The sequence below is a fragment of the Enhydra lutris genome, unplaced genomic scaffold (genome assembly GCF_002288905.1).
Source record: "Enhydra lutris kenyoni isolate GAN:26980312 unplaced genomic scaffold, ASM228890v2 scaffoldscaffold25, whole genome shotgun sequence".
NCBI lineage: Eukaryota > Metazoa > Chordata > Mammalia > Carnivora > Mustelidae > Enhydra > Enhydra lutris.
Window position 1 is genome coordinate 616703 of NW_019154109.1, and position 19812 is coordinate 636514.

The window sequence follows — 19812 nt, forward strand, 5'->3', positions numbered from 1 at the left end:
GCGGGGGGTGGGGTGTTGTTTGTTTGCTTGTTTTGTTCTGTATTGCTTGGTTTTGTTTCTTCAAACCCCAAAGGTCTGGGTGAATACTAATCTATCTGGGTTGTCGTGAAAATTCAGATAAAGAGCTAACATGACTCCTGGCACTAAGAGATGGCCCCCACACATACATTTGGTTGTTACTGGTCTGCAAAACCTACCAAATCCTCCTTGAGTTGAGATTAGAGGCCCACCCAAAAGAGTAGAATATAAGCAGATCAGCCCACTTGATAGACTACCCAAGGATTCCAGGCACTGGTATCCCTTCTGTTCCCTCCTTCAGCCACCGAAGAATGTGAGATTGGCTTCTGATTGCGGTCTGTTGGGAGGGGCATGGTGGCGGGGGAAGCCCTACTCAAAACCCCGTGACTTGGAGAAGAGAGAGGGAAACAATAGTCTGAGTAAACACTGATCACCCTCACAGTCTGACCAGGCAGCCCTGGTCCAGGGGAGGATAGAGGCTAACTGGCTGTGGTGTTTTTCAGTAAGACCTGACTCACTTCAGTTAAAGTAACCATAGGAAGGAAGTGGGAAGCATCAAAGCTGAAATTCTGAGATGAAAGGTTAAGGTTAAGAATGGAGGCTAACAGAAAACCAAGAGAGAGGAGAGAGGCTCTCTACACCAGGGCTCTCTGTCTACACTGAACTGGAGAAGCCGTGAGGTTTAGGCAGTTAGGGCTCTCTGGTGGGCAAGGTGCACCAACTTAAGGTTGAGGTTGGCACCTCATGTGAGGGAAGTGGGCATCTGAAACCAAGACACAGCAACTCACCTAGAGAAGCCACACAGCTGGTGAGATGTTGACAACAGTCGCAATTACTCAAGCACTTAGTTTGAGCCAGTCAGGGCTGGTTATGTGCGTATCAGGCATGCCATGTGGGATTATTATTGTGATCTCCTGTGAGAGGAAACAGGTGCTCAGACATGTTGGTATGGCCTGGCCACAGGGGTTGTACGGAGAATGGAGAACTGAGAAAAGTATAAAATGTCTTTCCCTTTGTATTTGTAAAGACACCTATTGATGTCTTTAAAATTTAGAAGCTGGAGACTGAGCTTAAAACAACACACATATTTGTCTTTTCTTGTTGGTTGGGAATCTGAGAGAGAGAACTAGCGGTTCTGATTCAGGATCTCTGAGGAGGTTGATGACAGCCAAGTCATCTGACGCCTGTTTGTGGTTGAACAAATCCCATCCTAGATGGCACGTTTACATGGTTGTTGGCAGGTGGTCTTTGTTCCTTGCTACATGGGCCTTTCTCTAGGACTTCTTGAGTATCTTCACTACACAGTGGCTGTCTTCCCCAGAGCCAGTGATATGAGAGACAGCAAGGAGGAAGTCACAGTGTCTTTTAGACCTAATCTCAGAAATCTCACACCACACTTCTGGCACATTCTGTTTGTTAGAAGTGAGTTGGTGAGTATAGCCCATATTGAAGGGGAGATAAATTAGAGTTCACCTTTTGAAGGGAGGGGTCTCAAAGAATTTGTGGACATGTTTCAAAAAAAAAAAATTTGTGGACATTTTCTAAATTCAAAGAATTTAGAAAAAAATAGCTCAATTGTGCTTGAATGGCACATCAGGCTCCTGGGTGGATGGGGGTAAGGAAATGAGTCGGGTAAGCATCAGGGTGCATGGAGAGGCCATCATGATGGACACTACCCTCTTCCAGTCCTCTCCCCTGTGGACTCAGTCTAATATATTTAGCTCTATGAGCCTCAGTTTCTCATCTGGAAAACTAGCAGAAACTTTTTTCCCGGGTGTTATCTACTGAATGTTTGTGTTCCCTCAAAATTCATATGTTGAAGCCCTAACCCTTACTGTGATGATATTTGGAGATGGGGTCTTTGGGAGGAAATTCGGGTTTGATGAAGTCATGAGTGTGGGGCCATCATGATAGGATTAGTGCCTTTATAAGAAGAGACACCAAAGAGCACGCTCTCTCTTTTTCCACATGTGCACAATAAAAAGATCTTATTGAACACATGCAGAAAGATGGCAGTTGTTACAAGCCAAGAGAAGAGGCCTCAGGATGAAACCTACCATGTTGGCACCTTAAATCTTGGACTTCCAGCCTCCAGAACTATGAGAAATAATTTTTTTTAAGATTTTATTTATTCATTTGATAGACAGAGTCTACAAGTAGGCCAGAGAGTCAGGCAGAGAGAGAGGAAGGGAAGCAGATTCCCTGTTGAGCAGAGAGCCGGATGTGGGGCTCGATCCCAGGACCCTGGGATCATGACCTGAGCCAAAGGCAGAGGCTTTAAACCCACTGAGCCACCCAGGCTCCCCTAAATTTCTTTTTTTAAGCCATGCAATTTATGGTATTTTGTTATGGCAGCCTGAGCTGACTAATAGGCCAGACTTGATATAAGGGTCAAATAGAATGTCAGGTATGAAGGTACCTATGTGTTTTGGATTGGAAATATAGAGACGAGGCTTAGATGGAATTGACTGACTGATTGACTCACTGACTGGCTGATTTTTGGCAACAAGCCTTTATTCTGTAATAAGATCAACCATCTCATCTCCCATGTCCCTCTTTTCCTCGCGCCAGAGTTTGGATAGCAGTGAAGAATGAGAATCTCTGTTTGTGGTCCCAGCTGCTGAGGTGAGGAGGGTGGGACCCGTGAGAGAAGCTCCCCAAGTCTGTGATGATAATGTGGTCACCCTACCCAGCCACTGACAGAGATCAGACAGATCAAAAGGTTCAGGAAGACACCATCTGGAAGGAAGGGGATGATATCAGAGATGTAAAGAAAGACAAAAGAGAATTGGCTTGAGAGCAGAAGCTACGCACTCAACAGCTTGCCCACTCAAAACGCTTATCGGGTGGATTTGATTGTGGAACGTGAGGACCACTATGGGCCTGGGGTGATTTAGGGAGAAGCAGGCATAACATCCAAGGAAATAGGAGCTGGATCATAAGAACAAACGCTCAGAATTTAAAACGGCAGAATGATCTTTGAACTTTTGTAAGTTGCAGAAGTCGCTGCAGAATGAACCAGTCAACTCGCCTTGGAGTGGTTAGTGGGTCCAGGTGACATGCATTGTGCCACTATTTGCTCCTCCTTTTATACACTAACTCACTTGGTGACTTTGGAAATTTTACTTACCCTGTCTGAGCCTTAGTTTCCTCGAGAATAAAGCAAAGCATTCTGTCTGGATCCATGGTTTTCAACTGGGACCACAAGATGCATGCACATTCTGAAAGCACTCCTCGTGGAGAGGCTGTCTTTGAACAATTTCCAAAACTTGAACAAGCCTAATGAAATTGTACATTTGCCATCCCCACCTTTCCTAAGTCCGCGCAGGCTCACTAAAAGGCACTTCTAGGCACTCGACTGGAGTGATAGCCACTTTGTATGGAAAGACAGGTCGCCTCATGCTGACCAGAAGCTCTGTTTGGAGTCATCTATTATATCTTTGACTAATAAAAACAGAAAATGGAGTTATTTCTTGATTTTTTTTAACCAGATGAAATATTTTAAAATAGAGAGTCTCTAGGGAAAATTAATAGCTGCAGTCCTTTGTGGTCAAAAGCTTCAAAACCACTAAATGAGATGACCTCGAAGTGCCCTTTGAGCCCATACTTCCTAATTCCAGCATCTGATTCCTCCAGTCAGCCAGGCCTATTCCCACTTGAGCCCTCTTCTGGGACACATTCTATCCACAGAGTCTGCACTGGTAATTTTCCAGACAGATTCCCAGTTGTTGGGAACTTCAACAGCCCCCCTATCCCAGCAGGGTTGCACCTCGGCTCCAAGTTGTGTGACCTACAGACAACACCTACCTCAGTGTCCTCTGTAACATGGAGAGAATAATCGTTCCTTCAAGGTGTTGTTTTCATAAGAAATAAAGACATGGATACATGTAAAGCACAGAGGAAAGGCTTAGTAAAAGTGGCTCTTCCCTTGGACATTTGGAAAATGCTCACATGAGACCAGATGGTAAGATCAGTGCTAATACCATAAAAAACAGCTGGACACACTTTGTGTGCCCATCACTAAAACTGGACCTTTCCTTATCCTATTTTCTGCCTCTGGACCCATCATTTCTGGATAGAAAGAGAAAATGGGCCATCCCTACTTGGGAAGGACAGAAAGGATATGACATTCTTCGAGTGCCTGAAGAAAATACATGGCTTGATGACATAATATATATATTTATGAATTATATAAATATGCATTATAGCCATGAGAGTTACATTAGTTCACTGAGCAGAGGCTTAACAGAGGTGCCTAAGTATCACCCAGAGCAGTATAGTTACACATACCATTAAGTAAATATTACGTTAACTATGTAGGAAGTTTTTATTGATTACAACACTGGATTTTATTCATACATGCTCATTATCTATCATTGCTACTTACCTGTTAGCAGCCTAAAAAGTGAGACAGTCTAACATATTGCTTCTTCCCTTAGCATTATTCAAGAAAAAAATACATTTTTTTTCCCAAAGTCAAGAAGTTGTTGTATAACAAACCCTAGAGTTCATCCAATATGCAACCCAGAATCTCATGCCTATTTGAAGTCTTTCTGGATTATTTAGAGGGAGCAGATGTCCCAGCAGAAACCTATCATACCTCTACCAGAGCCAAATTAGAAACTAAGACTAGTATGCAGCATAAATAACTAGTCATGTGTCCTCTCAGAATAATCTCTATATTCATATCTGATAAAGAGGAGACTCGGGGCGCCTGGGTGGCTCAGTGGGTTAAGCCGCTGCCTTCGGCTCAGGTCATGATCTCGGAGTCCTGGGATCGAGCCCCGCATCGGGCTCTCTGCTCAGCGGGGAGCCTGCTTCCTCCTCTCTCTCTGCCTGCCTCTCTGCCTGCTTGTGATCTCTCTCTGTCAAATAAATAAATAAAAATCTTTAAATAAAAATAAAAAAAAAATAAAAAAAAAAAAAGAGGAGACTCAAATCCAAACAGAAGGAAATTGGCTTCTCCCTGGCCTCTGCCTCAAATCAGAGTTTTTATGAGATGCACATTTATTCATTCAGAACCTATTATGATCTAGGTACTATGTTGGGTGCTGGGGAGGAAACAGTGAGTAAAGCAGACATAACACCTGCCGTCATGGGTTTAACAGCTAAATCCATAGAGGCAAAAAAAGTTAACTACACAATATTATTATAATTGTGAAATTACTAAATGAGAAGTGGGAAGTTTTAATGGAACAGCAACTAACCTGGACTCGGGTGGGGGTGGGGGGCCTTCCACAAGAAGGTGACATTCAGGGGCCCATGGGTGGCTCAGTGGGTTAAAGCCTCTGCCTTCAGCTCAGGTCATGATCCCAGGGTCCTGGTATTGAGCCCCGCATCAGGCTCTCTGCTCAGCGGGGAGCCTGCTTCCCTCTCTCTCTCTGCCTGCCTCTCTGCCTACTTGCAATCTCTATCAAATAAATAAATAAAATCTTAAAAAAAAAAAAAGGTGACATTCAGCCAGGTTTGAAGGATGAGTGGGAGTTGGCCAAATGAAGAGGGAGATTATAAGAACCTTAGGCAGAAAGAGCCACATATTTAAAGACCTCTTAGAACGGCAAAGCCTGAGGGGAGGGAATGTCTCTGAATCAAGAGTAGATCTATGCTGGTACTCAACATAGCTGGACTCCTGGCCCTCTTCAGGACCCTCTGGCTTCTCCATCTCCTCTCCTATCCTGAATATCTGAAGTAGGAAGGGAGTTAAACTGTTTAAGGACATAAAAGATAACACACAGCAAGTGAGACATATTATACATGAGGGACAGAGGTTTAACATGGACTGGAAGAAATGGGCAGAGGTGAAAAGTTTAGACTTTAAGGGCAAAGAAAAACAATTGAAGGCTACTAAGAGGAAAATACACATCTTCTGAATGAGACCCTAGAGGGTCCATTTGGTTTTAATTCAGATAAGAGGAAATTGTAGTAAGGACTAAGGTGGTAATAAATGGGAATTGAGAGAAGTGTAAATTTTCAAATATCAGCAACTACTTAGATGAGCATGGTGACAGCAGTTGATGGCCCAAAAGCCCTCTGATCTGCCCTGAACAACTGGGTAGAGAAGAAGAAGGTTTGGAAGGGAAGGTGATACATTCTACACTGGCCCCACTCTGTTGGAGGTGCCTCCGAGACTTGGAGTGAGTTTTTCTAGAATGGTCAGCTGGACATAGAGATGTAGTCTGAAGATAAATACATGGGTGTCCTTGCTATAGAGATGATGAGCGAAATCGTGGGAGTGGAGAAAATCACCAAGGATAAGAGTGTTGAATGAGAAAAGAGCCCAGAACCAAGCTCTGGAGAACCCAGATATTTATAAGTCAGAGCAAGAGAACCTGACAACAGAACTTGTAAAGGATGGCCTCAGTGGTAGAAAGAAATACCAGGAGAGATTGGCATCCCTGAGAATAAGGAAAGCCACCATTTCAGGAAAGAGGGAATAGTCAACTAAGTCAAACTATTGGGAGGTCAAGTAAGATCAAGACAAAGAAGCTTCTACGGGATATAACAAGTGGGGGCACTGGTGACTTGATCAAGAAGAGTGTGAGTGGGGAACAAGAGAAGAGTGCAGGGGAATGCCAGGGGAGTGGAGATTGGTGGGATTGCACAGTAAATGAGAAGTGAAAAAGTGGATGACAAGTGGGGATAACAGGACATTGGGCCAACAGAGGAGAAAGAGAAGTTGAAGATAGATGAATGAGATAGAACTGATGAAGACAGTTTCTCCAGAAGGCAGGTAGGGGGTAGGATGCAGGTAGAGGAGAGGATGACCTTTGAGATGAGGAGGAACACCTTCATTGAATAATAACAGGAAGGAAGTAGGGACAGTGGGTACAAAAGCAAGTTGGTTTGAAGATTTGTTGGCAGGAAGTTGAGGTCGTTTCATCAGATGGTTTCTATTTTCTCTGAAAAGAGTGAATAAGAAAGAAAGAATGAAAGAAGGTTTGAGGAGAGAAGCAAAGATTTGAAATGATACTTGCAGATATGTGGAAAGAAAATGACTCTAAAGAAACATTGCAGACTTCCAGGCAGTGTTGAGCCCAGTTGAGGTAGATAATCATGAATTATTGCACCCTTTTTCCCAGGGTTCCCCTGGCAGCCTGGAGTGAACACGTAGTAGGCTGAATTGGTTTTGACCCATGAATATAACAAAAGAAAAAGGGGGAGAGGAAGTTGAGAGTATAAATAGGAGCACAACTGGAAAGATGGAACCAGGATTCAACCTTGAATAATGATGGAAGGGCAGAAAAGAGCTCAATGAAAAGGGATAGTGTTGATAAGCCAACAGACTGGAGGTTCCGATTTAGTCAAGGACCAGTTGTGGTGGTAAGAGCTGAATCAGAAGGAGAGGGGGTGGGGACCAGACAGGGAAAAGACTGAGTGAAGAGATTTTGGAGGTGAGCAGTTTTGAGGGATGATGAATTCCAGGCTATAACCATTGGAGCCAACGGCTGAGTAAAGGCAGAGGGAAAGTCATCAGCAATGTGGAGATCATGGAATTGAAAAGCCACATTTTCAAGAAGCCACCCATGAGGGCAATGAAGACCATCAGGCTTGTAGCAGTAGAAGGAAGGCCAGTGGAAGGCAGTGTAAAAAAGACTATGAGGTAGGTGCTCAAATAATTTGTGTATCAAAGGGAGAGGTAGATGTTTGAGCATCCCAGAGCTTCTCGTAGATTCTAATTCCCAGATATGACAAGTTCTTGAAATTTCATACACTTAACAAATTATCATTTTAAATTTCCTAAATCTTAGAGGAGTACAGATCTAAATTTCTTGGAAGGTTCCCTAATATGGACTGCTTGGAATTTCATAGTAAATAAAAGGATCTATATAGTTGTAAATAGATCTTAAAAAGATTGAAGTCATTTTTACGTCAGGAAAACAACAAATATCCAAGCATTAACCACACGCAACCCTAGAGTCACTCAAATCAAGTTTATGATTTTTGCCAAGATGAATCATCATCTGATGACACACCCAAATGGTAACCTCCAGCAAATTTCCAAACAGATATTTCCTATGATATGCAGGTTCTTTATCCCCTGAGTGTCTTCTACTCCGCATATCCCACTAATCCGCTGTTGTGCTTTCCGCGGTTTCAGTTACAAATGGCCAACCGTGGTGCCAGAGCCGATGATCCTCCTCCTGACATATTGTCAGGTCAGTAGCTGCTGAGCCCCCACCACAAGGCCCATGTCGTTCCCCTCACTTCACCTCATCATGTCGGCATTTCATCATCTCGCCTCATCACAAGAACAGTCCAATAAGATATTTTGAGAGAGACCACATTCATATAACTTTTATCACAGCATATTGTCATGTTTCATTTTATTATTAGTTATTGTTGTTTATCTTTTACTGTAAGTATAAATTACTAAATGCAATTTATAAATTACATTTTCTCAGGGTGCCTGGGTGGCTCAGTCGGTTAAGGGTCCAACTTTTGATTTCACTTCAAGTAATGGTCTCAGGGTCCTGAGATTGAGCCCCACATGGGGCTCCACACTCAGCTGGGAGTCTGCTTGAGGATTCTCTACCTCTCTCTGCTGCTCCCCCTGCTCAGGCCCTCTCTCTCTCAAATGAAAAATATTAGTCTTTTAAAAAATACACTTTTTCATATATATCTATATATATAGATATATCTGGCCCAGGTATATCTATCTAGATATCTAGATATATATGAAAAAAACATAGTGTATCTAGGGCTCGGTACTACCCACAGTTTCAGGCACTCACTGGGAGTCTCAGAAAGTAACCCCTGTAGATAAGGGGTGACCACTGCATTACTGTTGTCCTCAATCTCTTTGTTACTAAGCAGGAGGACAGAAATCACCATTGAGAAAGTGTTACACCAAGTATAACAGACATCTATTGGTGACAGTAGAGGTCCCCAGGGAAACAGCAGTGCCACCTAACTTTTTTCTGTGAAATTATAATTGAGCTGCCTTAATAATTATAATGAGTAATTCTTTCACCTTCCTCTCAGCTGAGGCATCCGAGCATAAGTATCCTAAGTTGCCGTCTAGGGAGAAGGATGGGGGAGGAAAATCCTAAATCAGTGCCACTAGGTGTGACCTAAAGATCAGTGCTGGTCCACAAACTGTTCCAAATCTGGGGCAAAAGCAGCACAAAAAGAAGTTTAAAACACTTTATAGCAATCTGATAGAGCATTTTTTTTGTTAGATCGAATGACTGAAAACAGTTTTCATACAAAGGGCTTGTATTCTGTATATTTTTACCTTTTTTTCCATTTATTTTCCTAGTAATTATTTTTATTATATTTTATGAAAATGTGAATCCACAATGGATTGGAATTCTTTTTTTTTTTTTTAAGATTTTGTTTATTTATTTGACAGAGAGAGAGAGACACAGCTAGAGAGGGAACACAAGCAGGGGGAATAGGAGAGGGAGGAGCAGGCTTCCCACTGGGCATGGAGCACGATGTGGGGCTCCATCCTAGGACCCTGGGATCATGACCTAAGCTAAAGGCAGACGCTTAACTGACCGAACCACTCAGGTGCCCCTGGAATTCCTTTTTGTTTGTTTGTTTGTTTTAAATCTGGTCCTTCACCAAAGATAGTTTGAGAAACACAGGTTTAAATTATACTCCCAGTCCTTATTCCCAGACTCATGGAAACTCTACGCTGGAAGAAAGAGGTGGTGAGATACCACTGGTAGAAACAATAGCCTTAGACCTACCTGATTTCAAATCCCCACTCTACCAATTACTGTTGACCTTGTCTAAGTGACTAAATTTCAATTCCTCCTAAAAAAGCAGAGATAACAGTCCTTGAGTTGCAGATTTGAGATGAGGATTACAGGAGATACCATGCTACTGGCCCAGCACAAGTCCAGGCCCATAATGAGGACTATGAGTTGTGTTAAAGACCATTTGGTTGAACCCACAACTTACTGTTTCAGTGAGACTCTCAGGCCCCACTGATGAACCAACCACAGGTACCCTAGCACAGGCAACATGTCCTGACAAGACCCCAGCTCGGGCAAGTCAGGTGGGATGAGCCAGGTCCTCTCTCCCCCATCTCTATCATACCTAAGGAATTTAGGATCCTCCCCAGGAGGGACATGTTGCAGCCACTTTTGGCTGCCATTCTGCCCTTCTCTCATGAGAAAGAATCCTGATTTTCTTCAGATATCTCACATCCATGCCCCTCAGGGGAGCCTGGCCCCTACCAAGGTAATTCCATTTCCCCATCTAGCAACTGACTTAGGAATGGGTTTGAGTTGTAACTGCGCCAATGAGATTAACAAGAGGTTGGCTGATGGGCTACCCGGAAATACTCTTCTTATTCTTAAAACCAAGGAGACTGGGCATTTTTTCTGCCTCTGGATGTCCTCCACATTTGAATCCTGGCATTCCTGAAGCCTTCTTGAGATAACGGGGGACTCAGCCTCAGGATAAATCAACAAATGGAAAATAATAAGCAGAATAATAGAAAGAAGAGAGTCCTTGATAACTTTGTCAAACCCATGAGTTAACTGATCCGAGGTGAGAACTATTTTAGAATTTCCAATATATAAGATAATAATTTTCCTTTTGACTAAGTCACTGTACTTTGGGTTTCAGGTTACTTGCAGCCGAAAGTATGTACAAAAATATGCCTGAGCCCTTGGCCATAAACAGTCAAACAACTTTAATCCTGGGGTTTCCCCTACTCCCTTCCTTCTTTCAAGTGGCTGAGTCATGTCTGACTCATCCATTGAACCCCAAATATTTGAGGGAGCTCGGGATAGTCAAGGAGTTCATATCCTTTCACCACAGGACATGACTCCTGAGTTTCGACCAATTCTCAGGCCAGCCCCCGTGCTACCTTCCTCATTGGTTTCATCTAAGGAAACCAGAGCTCTGTAGAGCCGCATGCGTGCGGATGCACTGAGTGAAATGTGTGAGGAACACTTGCTTATGCATCCGGGCCACATCTGCCTTCCTCACAAGGCTCTACCTTCTCACACCCTTCTCCTGAGGTAGACTTTCCTTTGCATCTTCTACTTCCCTTTTCAAATGCGTCCTCTCCTATGAGCCTTTCCACCATGGTGGGAGACCAGAGACACGGTTATCTCCACTCAATGACGAAACCACTGGCCCACACATTTAGACAACGAATGATATTCTGGAAGGTTCTACTTTCTAATCATTTCCTATGAGCTTGACATTGTCTCTCAGATCTGACTGCACCTCTGAGTGCAGGAAGGAGTCTTGCTGTCCTTTATCCCTCATAGTGTCCAGTGTCAAGAGAAAGCATTATATAAATGCTTGAGTTCAACTACAAAGAGAACTTTCCTTATAGTTATAAAATCACAGACATTTTGAGTTCAGCACTCAAAGGCTCTCTTACCCACCTCCCATTCACAATCATTTAGCAGATGGATAAGAACAGTGATACTTACACTTCAATATTTGCAGTGAAACAGAACTCATTACACGGTGTGCCACCCGTTTCATTTCTGGAACAGCTCACATGATTGGAAACTTCTTCTGCTTTTCTTATCAGGCTCAAATTTGCTTTGTTCTAACTTGCCTTCAGTTGTTTTGGTTATACTTTCTGGGATAGAAAAAATATATTCCAATTTCATATAGATAGCCCTTCAAATATTGAAAGCAGCTATTATATCTATTCTAAGTCTTAATTTCTTCAAGCCAGCTACCTTCAGTTACTTAAATTATCATTTAAAATGTATGGTTTCCAGGGATGCCTGGGTGGCTCAGTTAGTTAAGCGCCTGCCTTCACTTCAGCTCATGACCCCGGGGTCTGGGGATTAAGCCCCACATAGAGCTCTTTGCTCAGCAGGGAGCCTGCTTCTCCCTCTGTGGGCTGCTCCCCCTGCTGCTGCTGCTCTCTCTCTCTCTCTTCTCTCTCAGACGAATAAGTAAATAAAATCTTTTTAAAACTAAAATAAGATGTATGGTTTCCAGAATCTTTTCTATTCCTGCACTTTTTTCTTTATATGCGCTCATTTAGAGAGTCATTTCTCTCTTAAATTTCACTTATTAACTCAATATTGATTGTGTTCCTATTGTGTGCCAGGTGTACAGCAGAGAATCATATCTGGGGCTTGCAGCCCCATAAAGGAGACAACTAACCCCATGACAGTGAGGAACAAAAGGTTCCTGTTCACTGCATTGTGCAATTTCAGGGGCATTCTTCACACTCCATATGCTACAAATGTCACCCCTTGGAGTTGTGCAATGTGGTAAATTGGTAACGATGGGAGCAAGCACACTGGGTCAGGAGAGGCCTCCCTAGAAGAAAAGAACATTTAAACTGAGACCTAAAATATGAATAGCCATAAAATAGGCAAAGAGAGAAAGGAACAGTGTGCTGGACTGAGGGAACAGCAGGCATAAAAATGTGGAGGAGAGGGGAAAGGGTATGAGAGTAAGAAGAGGGAATAGAGAGAATGTGGCATGAGAAGTAAACAGAGGTCAGGCCACTCAGTTTCTATCAGGCCATGTTAGGGAGGTTGACTCATATCCTAAAGAGGGTGGGAATCCATCAAAGGGTTTCTTTCCTTTTCTTTTCTCTTCTCTTCTTTTCTTTTTTTATTAACAAGCAATGTATTTTTTGTTTCAGGGGTACAGGTCTGTAAGTCATCAGACTTACACAACACACAGGACTCACCACAACCCATACCCACCCCAATGTCCATCACCCAGCCACCCCATACCCTTACCCTCTTCTTTGAAGGGTTTTAAGCAGGGAAATAGCATAATTGTATTTGCATTCTGGCTGTTGTGTGCTAGTGGAGGATAAGACCAGAGACTGGAAGACCAATTCAGAATCTGTAGGAGTGGTCTAGGCCAACATAAAATAAGATAAAATAAAATAAAATAAAACAAAAAAATAAATTAAATTAAATAAAAATCAGACAGTGACTAGCACAAGGGAAGCAGCAGTGGAAATAAAAAGAAAATTATATAGACATATTTGTGTAGTAGTTCACATGTAGTGTCCATTAGATGCGATGGTTGCCTGGACAGGGAGAGTGAGGCAAGGGATAAATCAAAGATATTAGACAAGTGGGCAGACGGTGAGGCTATGGGCTGAGACTGGACCCTGGATGGGCCCCGGATGTTAGCAAAGGAGGGAGATGAAGAGCCCAGCATTGGACGTCTCCAGCTGTGGCACTCGGAGCTACCTAAGTGGGGATGGCTAATTGGATTTCAGGAGATGCCTCCAGCAGATTCTGGACTCATCGTTATATAAATGGTAACTAACGTCATGAGAAAGGACACCAACTCACTCATAAAAAAAAATATGGAGAAGAGAAGGTTTGAAACATGGAGGAATTCAGTCATTTAATGGGTGAGTTGAGGAAGAGATCTCCGCCATGGAGAATAAGGAGAAACTGCCAGAAAAATAAAAGGGAAAACAGAGTGTGGTGCATGGAAGCCAAGGAGAGCTAGGGGAGCCTGGTGCTGCTGAGGATCCTCTAGAAGGGCCCCCCAGGCAAGTTAGTACAACTCACACGCCTTGCCCAGGATCACTCATCATGATACAGCCTCACCAACATCATGCGGAAGCTCGAGCAGCAGCCGTGCCACACCGCTGGCCATACTGGGTGCTGCATGTTGAATTGTCTCTCAAAAAGGTATGTTCGAGTCCTAACTCTCCAGTATCTGCAAATGTGATCCTATTTGAAAACAGAGTCTTTGGAAATGTAATCTCATTAAGGTAAGATTCTACTGGAGTAGGGTAGGCCCTAATCCAGTGACAGGGGTCCTTCTAACAAAAAGGAAATTTGGATACAAGGACACAGACACGCAGGGAAGATGACCGTGTGAAGGCAGAGGCAGAATTATAGCCACACTGCCACAGACCAACAAACAGCAAAGATGGCTGACGACAACCAGGAACTCGTAGAAGAAGCCAAGCAGATGCTTCCCTTAAAGTCTTTGGAATGAGCGTGGTATTATTGACATCTTGATTTTGGATTTCTAGCCTCTGAACCATGAGGGAATATATTTCCACTGTTTTAAGCCCCCCAGTTTAGGGTGGTTTTTTACAGCAATTCTAGGAAACTAATACCCAGGGCCCAGCTAAAATTCTGAGTCCTTTTGACTTTAATAATTATCAAGTTACCTCATTCTCATTCTGTGTTGTACACTGAAGTTTTTAGAAATTAAATGTATGACTCATGCTTATTTCTGTCTGCTTTACTCTTAGATGTTTGGAGCAATTAATCTAGCTTCCGATAAACTTAGCTTCAATACCTTTGTCCAGGTTGATAGAACATTAAATGTGGTGGGTCGAGGTCATAGCACCGTAGATTCCAGTCAAGGTCCTCCTCCTCCTCCTAGCCAGAAATAATAGACAGTTACATCTTATCCACAGATCGATCACATGAGACTATCTCAGATGCCTCCATGAAATCAAGACACACCAAATCTACCCGATATCCGAATCTGCCAGTGCAGCGATTGTACAAAACAAGTAGCTCGTTTAGATTAGAAAGACCTCTTCACTTAAGACAGGCACTGCGCAAATACTTCAGTTAATTTTCTTTTTTTTTTTTTTAAGATTTTTTTATTTTTATTTATTTGACAGAGAGAGATCACAAGTAGGCAGAGAGGCAGGCAGAGAAAGAGGGGGAAGCCCGCTCCCTGCTGAGCAGAGATCCCAATATGGGACTTGATCTCAGGACCCTGAGATCATGACCTGAGCTGAAGGCAGAGGCTTTAACTCACTGAGCCACCCAGGCGCCCCTTCAGTTAATTTTCTTGAGTGAAGTTGAATTTCTCTACCGTGAGCAATCTGGCCCACTGACTGTGCTACTGGTTCAGCTCTTGCCTCTGCCTTCAGAATCAAGGCACTTTGTCTCCAGGCATGACTCTGAGAGTCCTCTAAAATCCGACTCTGCACCCCCATTGACAGACTCTTCCTGACGCAGGTGTCCCCTTAAACTCAGTCCTGACAAGTGGCTTCCAGAGCTTTGAGGGTGGGACCCAAACAGTGAATCTTGACTGGATCCTAGCAACTATCGCTTTCTTTTCTACTTGCTCACACATCATAGGTTTCATAATCTGCTATTCTTTCCACTCCTAAGGTAAAGAGGAGTAGTGGGGAGCCTTGCACAGAGATACTAAGGTGAGAATAATACTGAGAAAAGAAAGATGCACACATTTCAGGGTCAGCATGTGTCACAGAGGCCGAAGCTTGGTAAGTAGGAGACAGGACAAATGCAACTCCGTGTTTATTGTCAGAAACCAAAGCTTGGGGTGAAATCTTGAATGCCTAGAGAGGAGGAAGGGTGGGGAAGTTCCTGACCTACATCTCCCTTGGACTTTGGTGACCCCATGACTGGAATATGTTTATCTGATGGCTGATTTTGCTGTATGGGGTTCTTTCTTTCCTCCCCTTCTCCTTTTGTTTCATAACACACGATGATAACATTCTCTTCCCTCTCCTCTTTTTTCCATGGAAAAATACTAAGAATGAAGAAAATCATTAATATTATGAAACAACTAAGTAATCTATCATTCTAGAATCATGACATCTTTATTCCTATATTCTGAATCAAATGGCCAGATAAAGAGTTGGCATCTTTTCTTGAGCCAGAATCTTCTCTTGAACCATCTTCTCCTTCTCTTTGGAGAGGGAGAGTGTGTGGGGAGGTGGGAGGGACAAGGGGAGATGAAGAATCTTAAGCATCTTTTTTTTTTTAAGATTTTTTTTAAAGACTTTATTTATTTATTTGACAGAGAGAGATACCACAAGTAGGCAGAGAGGCAGGCAGAGAGAGAGAGGGGGAAACAGGCTCCCTGCTGAGCAGAGAGCCCGATGCAGGCCTCGATCCCAGGACGCTGGGATCATGACCTGAGCCGAAAGCAGAGGCTTTAACCCACTGAGCCACCCAGGCGCCCAAATCTTAAGCATCTTAAGCATCTTAAGCAGGCTCCACACCCAGCATGGACCCTGATTGGGCTCAATCTCATGACCCTGCGATCGTGACCCAAAATCATGAGTTGGATGCTTAACTGACTGAGCCACCCAGGTGCCTCCAGTCTTTTTTTTTTTTTTTTTTTAAGATTTCCCCAAATCTACTTAGGATATTGGAATTAGACAGCTTTATCATTGGGTATATTAGTTAAAATAACACTAGCTGCTGTAACAGATAAATCCTGAAATCTCAGTGGCCTAACAGAAGTTTATTTCTCACTCACAGAAAGAATGGGTATGGAAGGGCAACAGTGAGGTACGAGAGGCAAGAAGTCTGTCCCACTGTCATTCGTGCTGAAGGAGGTTCTGTGTTATCATCACTCCTGAGACAGGATGGTTCCCCCTCACAACAAAATGTGGTTTGGACATTAAGACTAATGATGCCACATGGGTGTACACACACACACACACACACACCCCACACCAGGAAGGCATGGAAAGGTTTATTACTCACATAGTGAGGTTTTCCTGGGAGGAGGAGGGTTGGTTCCAAAAATGGCTTATGAGAAAGCAGAGAGGGGCTATTGGCTTGGGGTTCTTTTGGTGATGGAGCTTGGGCACAGGCTGAGACTTAAACGGTTTGAACTTCCAGCCACTGCTGAAGTGGGGGAGCACTCAAGCTTTCCTGTCAGTTTTGAGGGGCAGAAAGAGAAAGGGGAGTAGTGGGCTTGAAAGCTGGTAAGCAAACATCAAAAATGGAGTCAAACTCTTTATTACACCTTGCTGCCCTCCACATGTGGCTTCCATTGTTGTCCCAGATGCAGCCAGAAGACAAGGGAAGGGGAAAAGGATTGTAGGTTTTAACATGTTCTTATAGATTTTAATAGGCTTAAAAGGTGTGAAGCGGTCAGGCCAGGGAATGGTGGACATATCCTTTCTGCCACATTCTACTGATAAGACCCGGTCACAGAGGAGCCGGAAGTGTGACCCTGGCTGGATGGCCACTTCCCAGCAACAATGATGGAAACTGAAAGACCTTTTAGTGTATGGCTTGCATTTTCTGCCATAGTGGAACACAGGAAGCAATGGATCTAGGTTTGTAGGGCCCAAAGCCTCAATAATGTAAAGGCTTTCAGAAAAAATAAATTAGAGTTTACAGATCCCAAATGAGAAAATTGGTTCGTGCACATCAGGACTCAGAAGCTGAAGCTGCACCAGTTTCACTGTGTAAAGTTCTCTCGTTGCAAGTCATTCTGAAATAATTGCAAGGAGGCCATCACTTGCCCCTCTCCAGGGTCATCCGGAGGAGCAGAAAGGAAGGAGCGTGGTCTCTGGCCTAGGGCTGCGGTTACAGGGTTACACAGCTACCAACTCCTTCCCAGGAGGGGGTGCACCCCTCCACTGGTGACTCCAGCCACTGAGTTCAGAGAACTCCAGTCCAGAGCCTGGGAGAGAATGTAAATGGGCCATGAAAACCAGGGAAAAGAATACTGTTCAAAATTTGCTGTTAGTGAAAACTGATAAAATGTTACTTCTTGGTGACTACAATACCTTAAAAAATTTCATCCCCTTGCATTTTGCTCTATATGCAGCTAATCAGTGGTTTGGGGCAGGGATACCTTTTTTTTTCTTTCTTTCCCCAAGGTTTATTTATTTATGAGGGGGGCAGGGAGAAGGGAGGGAGGGAGGGAGAGCATGAACAGGGGGAGGGGCAGAGGGAGAGAGAGAATCTTAGGCAGGCTCCACACCCAGCACGGAGCCCAGGGCAGGGTCAAGCTAAAATCAGGAGTCAGACGCAGAGTCAGACGCACAACCAGCTGAGCCACCCAAGTGCACCTGGAGCAGGCATACTTTTTTAGCAAAAGATTTATAGGAGTGAAACATGAAAAATATGATTTGGTGTTCCATGATTGAACAAGTTTGAGAAATAGCCTTGTTCCTTGGCAGGCCTCCAGCCTAGAAATTCCAATTCAGAGACGTCCCCCGGACATCACTCACTCAGCCTGCTTTCTGGTTCGTCTGGGTGAGAGCATGGGCTAGAAACCAGAGAAGAGCTAGGACCCGGTAAGAATCCTGACGTACCACTTCCCCTAAGGCCCCGTGAGCAAGAGACATGCCACCCACACCCATGAGAAGACTGGGGCCCAGCACTACACTCAAAGCTTCTCCCTACAGGCTGGTCACACACGCGTGTACAGACAAGAGTTCAGCCCCACTGTGTAAGAGCTCTTGGGGGCATACACACCTCTCCTTACTTTCTCATTTTTCTTTCCTTCTTTCTTTGATTTTCTCACATTTTTATTCAGCTCTGTTGTACCACATTGAAAACAATTTCGGAAGCTTCTCTTTGGGGAAAAGTGGCCAAAAATAAAACACGAAACAGAAATAAATAGTAAAGTGAAATAGCAAAAATTTGTTTTGATGAGGTCATCACCAAGTCCAGACAGAAGCTGGGTCATTAGGACTTCTCAGGGCATCCTGTAGTCCTCCCTTCACCCACCCACTCAGCCTTAGTTCCGGAAGCTCCTCCGTGTGTCGGCTTTCCGACAGGTGCTTGGGGTAGGGCCTCCCTGGGCTCGCCCTCCTCCAAGGGCACCGCGCCGTCAGCTTGCCCCTCTGGGCTGTACACGGGTGTGGGCAATGTGTCTGGCGCAGGCCCTGCTCCACCTGCTGGGACGCTAGGCTGAGGAATGAGACGGGTTGGAATGGTTAGTGCGGTTACTGCCACAGGACCCGCTGAGGGTAGAACAAGAGGAAATGGGTTGAAACAGCAACAGGAGGGATTGGGGTTTAACAGAGGGAAGGCTTCCCCTTTATCAGGGAAGGAGCCCCTGGCTCAGGTGACAGGAGAATTATGAGCATCAGGGTGTCCATTCATGTCCTCCAGGAGGCCTTCAGGGGCTCTCAGACGACGGACCGGGGACGCTCCTGACCCAGAGCACGTGCCGCCAGTGTCGACCACGCCCTCTGGCGCTTACTCATTCCGTGGCTGAGGCTGCTCTGCACAAAACCCTCAAGTCAGGGAGGCGGGGCTCAGTCGCGTGCTTCTTCCTCCTCTGTGAGCAGCAAGGAGGCTGCGAGGCTCCTGCAGGCCAGGCATGGGGTGGGGATTGGGGGGAGCAGTGAACCAAGCAGACACAAAACCTTGCCCTTGTGGACCTTGGATTCCACTCATGATAAGTAAGCTATGCAGACTCTTAGATGTGATCAGCTCTTTGTGGGGAAAACATTAAGGAGGGTCGCTTTGGGGATGTACATTATATTTCGGTAAAAACAATTTTTAAAAATAAAGCCTTGGGCGGAGGAGAGAGTGCCCGGAGTGAGGAGTCAGGGGTAGGAGGAGAGAAGAGGGCAGTTTGAAGAAGAGCGGTAAGGGCAGGCATCGGTGACACGTGAACAAAGAGGAAATGCATGGTGCCCCCCATCTGCAGGGGTCATGTTCCACCTTGGGGACTTGGGGGCGGGGAGGGACAGGGCCTATGCTGTGCCCTTCCAGTCCTTCCAGTCCATGAAGGCTGTTGGCCTCTAAATGTGGCCTGAGTTGCTTTCACTGCCTCTTTGCCTCTGGGAAGTGTTCCAACAGGCTCTATTAAGGTCTTGTACCGCAAGTGTTTGTTCACTAGGTACGTAAGCTGAGCCTCAGTTTACAAATCTATAAAATGGGGATAATGATACCGCTACCATATAGGGCTGTTGGAGGTCAGAATTCAAAAGAAAACAGGAGGGACGATCATCAAGGGGACCAGGGGTCTCCAAACAGGGACTGGCGGTGTCTTCACTGGGCTTCGGGCACTGGGTGCGAGGAACCGGGCTGAGGGTTTACCACTGATTAGTTGTTTAATTCTCCCCAAAATGTAACGAGAAAGATGCTCTCCTGTCACGACCCACTAGCAGGAGATGGA